Genomic DNA, 4,273 nt, shown 5'->3' on the forward strand with positions numbered 1-4,273 from the left:
TTATGACTAAAGAGGGGATCCTACTTACAGACGTGACGAAACTGCCCAACAGTAGAGGTCTCGCTATCACGATAAACAACACCAGGCTTATCAACATCTATGCCCCGTCAGGAACCGGAAACAAGCGCCGCAGGGCCGAATTTTTGAAGGAGGACATCGGCCCCCTTTTCGCGGTGCGATTTGAACAAATAATATTTGCGGGTGACTTTAATTGCGTGCAGAGTCCCAAAGATCAGACGCCAAATTTTAACAAATCTCTGGAGCTGGAGAACATCGTCAGAGACTTCCATCTGTTTGATACTTGGGAACTAAAACATGGTGATAAGCTAGGTTTCACCTATATCACCAGCCATTCTGCCAGTCGTATCGAAAGGATTTACGCAACATCAAATTTAAGGAGACACGTTTTACAGTCCGAGCTATGGCCCACTATTTTCTCTGATCATATCGCGTACATATGTACGATAAATTTAGAGAAACATGGAACTTACAGGGCGAGAGGTCAGTGGACGCTAAACGTTGCTCATCTTTCGGATCCTGGATGTCACGCCGCCTTCCACACCACTTGGGCAGAATATGAAATGAAGTTCCACTTGTATGGTACGCCGCTGAATTGGTGGCTAAACTGCGCGAAGCCCGCGATAATAAAGACAATGAAAACTTACTCCCGTGAAAAAGTCGCCTGGCGGAAGCGGACATTAGACTTTTACTTCAGCTGTCTGAGAGACTTGTGCGTTCGGGATGCTACAATCATAACAAACTATGGGCAAATCAACAGAATAAAAGCAAAATTCCTCACCCTGCAGAGACACCATCTCGAAGGCTGTAAAATACGAACGCGTTTGCAGAACGGTACACGTGAAGAAACAACATCGATGTACCACATCCTCCAAGAGAACAAAAGACAAAAACGGAAAATTCTGACGGAACTCAAAACTTCAGACGGGTGACTCTTGACAGATCAAGCTGCAATACGCGACGAGATCCATCGACACTTTAGTGCATTACTGGCCAATACACACACAGATGAAACAGCGCAGCAAGCTCTCACTGCTAGGACGACAGAGCGACTCACTCCAGAAGAAGCTGATGTGCTCGTAGCATGAATAACGGACGAAGACGTCGAAGATGCCATCTCGAGGAGCCCAAAGAATAAATCACCTGGACCAGATCTACCCGCTGAATTTTATCAAACTTTTCGCGAACAGATAATTGCTATATTGACACTCGTCTGCAATGAAATACTAAATGCCGACACTGACCTTCCGAGGAATTCTGTGAAGGTACAGTGGTCTTAGTCCCCAAAACACCAAGAGGCAAAACCGTGGAGAATCTTCGACCCATAACACTTCTCAATAGTGATTATAAAATCTACGCCCGTATCATGATGCAAAGGTTCAATTCAGTTATTCGTACAGTGACAGGAGCTTACCAGACAAGTGTGGGAATGGATAGAACGATATTTCAGATCTTATGCGACTACAGAGACATTATAGCGATATCGGAAGCCTGCAACATTCGCTGTGCCCTGATGTCGCTTGACTTTGAAAAAGCTTTTGATAAAGTTAATCATTTGTACCTGTTCCGGTGTATGACATCCATGCACTTCCCACAGAAAATTATAGCCTCCGTGAAAAACATACTGACGAATAGCACGTCAAGAATCAGTGTCAACGGACAACTCAGTCACCCGATCAATATTCAGAGTTCGGTAAGACAAGGTTGCCCCATGTCCATGACGCTTTTCGCGATTGCGCGTGAACCTCTCTTAGTATCCCTGACTCGGCAACTCCGTGGACTACATATACACGGACAGAAGATCATATGTCAAGCCTACGCGAACGATGTAGGGGTACTTCTGACTGACGAAAGCGAGGTGGAAACAGTACTTGACGTTGTGGCGACCTACGAACTGGCGTCAGGAGCTAAACTCAACCGCAATAAATCTGGTATTATGAATCTTGGTAGGGGCATAGAGATCAGAGCCGCTGGACGTATCAACACTGTGGAAAAACACTAAAATGCCTTGGAATAGAATATACGAATAATATCCGCCGCACAGCCGCTCTCAATTACAGAAAATTACTTGCCACATTACGAGCAAGCATAAAACAACACAGCTTGCGTAATTTAAATGCAATACAAAAAGTGCAACTAGCCAATACCTATATAACCTCCAAAGTAAACTATGTTGCTCAAGTGCTTCCTCTGCCACGAACCATAGCACACCAAATGCTAGCAGCGCTTTGCTATTTTGTCAGCAGAGGTCAGATATTTAAGGTTTCCTATGATACCTTGACGCTATCGACACGCAATGGAGGGCTACATCTAACAGACATCTACCTTAAAGCGCAAGCGCTATACGTTAGCAAAACTTATAAACAGTGGCAACGATCACCGCGGACCTTAGTGGCTCATCTCTTACGTGAAATCACCCCAGTCAGCAGAGATCCACCAATCGATGTGCATCATATCTCCCACGAGCTGTACCACTATAAACATTTTCTTGTGGAATACAGCTATGTACGCCTTAGAATACCGGAGAAGGACATATATCAGGTTAAGGAGGTTTACAACACCTTGCTGGGAGGAAAATTGCGCAATCGAATAGAAAACAAGTTTAGACATTATAACTGGAAAAACGTATGGGAAAACATATCTGACCCCCATCTACCATCCAATGTGCGACCGACGTGGTACCTCGCAGTCAATAGAAAAATCCCCACCAACTCTAAACTGCACGCGATACGTCTGGCACACACACCAAACTGTCCCAGCTGCAATGTCGTCGACACCGAAGAACATCGTTTCGTCTGTGATGATGTAAAAGACGTGTGGAATCTCTTCAGGCAAAAACTAGCACATGTGCTCCGCACGTCACCTAACACCATTACACCGACACACGTCCTTCTGCCAGATGACGTGCCATATCCTAACACTAAAAGAAGGTCAGCCAACTGACTCAAGGGACTGACAGTTCATTACATCTCAACGGCTATGACGAAGAGTGCAGCAGACTATTGGATGTACCTGATGAGAGAACTTCAAAAGCTCGAACGACAAAAGAAATACAAAGAAAATTACGCAAATTTCTTGAACCGCACTTTGTCCTACCGACAGAGCTGAAGAACGATTAAACGATATTTTGTACAATCTCAGGATTATTTTTTTTAATGATATTCTCTATTAAGTTTGTCATTCCTTTTGCGCCAACAAGGTGGCTATTTCGTTTACCCTTTGCCCTCGTGTAGCAGCACTAATAGGTTGCTGACGCAAACCTGAGACGCCAGCGGGCTGAAGTACGCCTGGCTCTCCTATAAAAATCGCTCCCGCACAATGATGGACGAATGTAGCGGACCTATTTTCTTTCCACAACTCCAAAAGAAGGGATTTTGTTCACTTGTACACATTTACTTCGTTGGTCAACTATCTCTTATGGAACAAACATAGCACAGAAGCTAGCCGAAGAAGGCACAAATGGCGAGCGGAAGGACGGGCTATAGGGGAGGAAGGAGGCCCGTAAAATAAAGAAAAAAAAAACAAAACAAAAAAAAGTCGTAGAGCATTCGACTGCTGATCGAGAGGTCCCCGGTTCAATCCCGGGTGCACCCTTCATTTTTCAGTATCTAGAAAAAATAATGACGGTTGTCGCGGTGAGTTGCAAATACATGTTTCAGATGCACTCCGCACGCCATACCGAAGGCTTTGGAGCAACATTTCAACGGGGGGATCGCAGCCCAGGCTCTTGCAGGTCATCGTCCTCCCGCCATGCGGTCGAACTGTACGAAATCCACTTTCTTGGGGGAAGAATCTCGTACACTGAATTTTATAGAATATGGTGATAGGCAAAAGTTTTTATGTACTGCTGCACGGAGAAACAAAAATTGGAGGAGCTGGGATTTGAACCCAGGACTTTCTGCATGCGAAGCAAACACTTTACAACTGAGTTACACCCCCGCCAGAGCAACTACATCTGGGACGAGTCTCTCGTGGATCCTACTGTCATTATTTCTTAGGTTTGAACGGTACAGTAAGTGTTCGAGGAACCTATTCATGACAAGACCTAAGCAGCGTCGACTCCGTGGCGCAACGGTAGCGCGTCTGACTCCAGATCAGAAGGTTGCGTGGGGGTCACAATGAAATTTTCGTTTACGAAAGCCATAGGCGAGTATGTCAGTTTAATCAGATACCAAACGATTACAGAGAACGGACGAACAGAACTTGCTTGAAAAAAGCTACTAGTGCAATTTTCGCGTTCTGACATTAAGGTGAA

The 4,273-nt window shown here is 45.0% G+C and overlaps 1 non-coding gene across 1 annotated transcript; it reads right to left on the reverse strand.

Annotated features, from left to right (window-relative positions):
- Window positions 1–3,885: 3,885 nt before the first annotated feature.
- On the reverse strand, window positions 3,886–3,957 carry Trnaa-cgc (transfer RNA alanine (anticodon CGC)). Its single transcript has one exon. It is a non-coding gene; the product is annotated as a tRNA-Ala (tRNA).
- Window positions 3,958–4,273: the final 316 nt, after the last annotated feature.

The sequence above is a fragment of the Schistocerca nitens genome, chromosome 4, assembly GCF_023898315.1.
Source record: "Schistocerca nitens isolate TAMUIC-IGC-003100 chromosome 4, iqSchNite1.1, whole genome shotgun sequence".
Taxonomy (NCBI): domain Eukaryota; kingdom Metazoa; phylum Arthropoda; class Insecta; order Orthoptera; family Acrididae; genus Schistocerca; species Schistocerca nitens.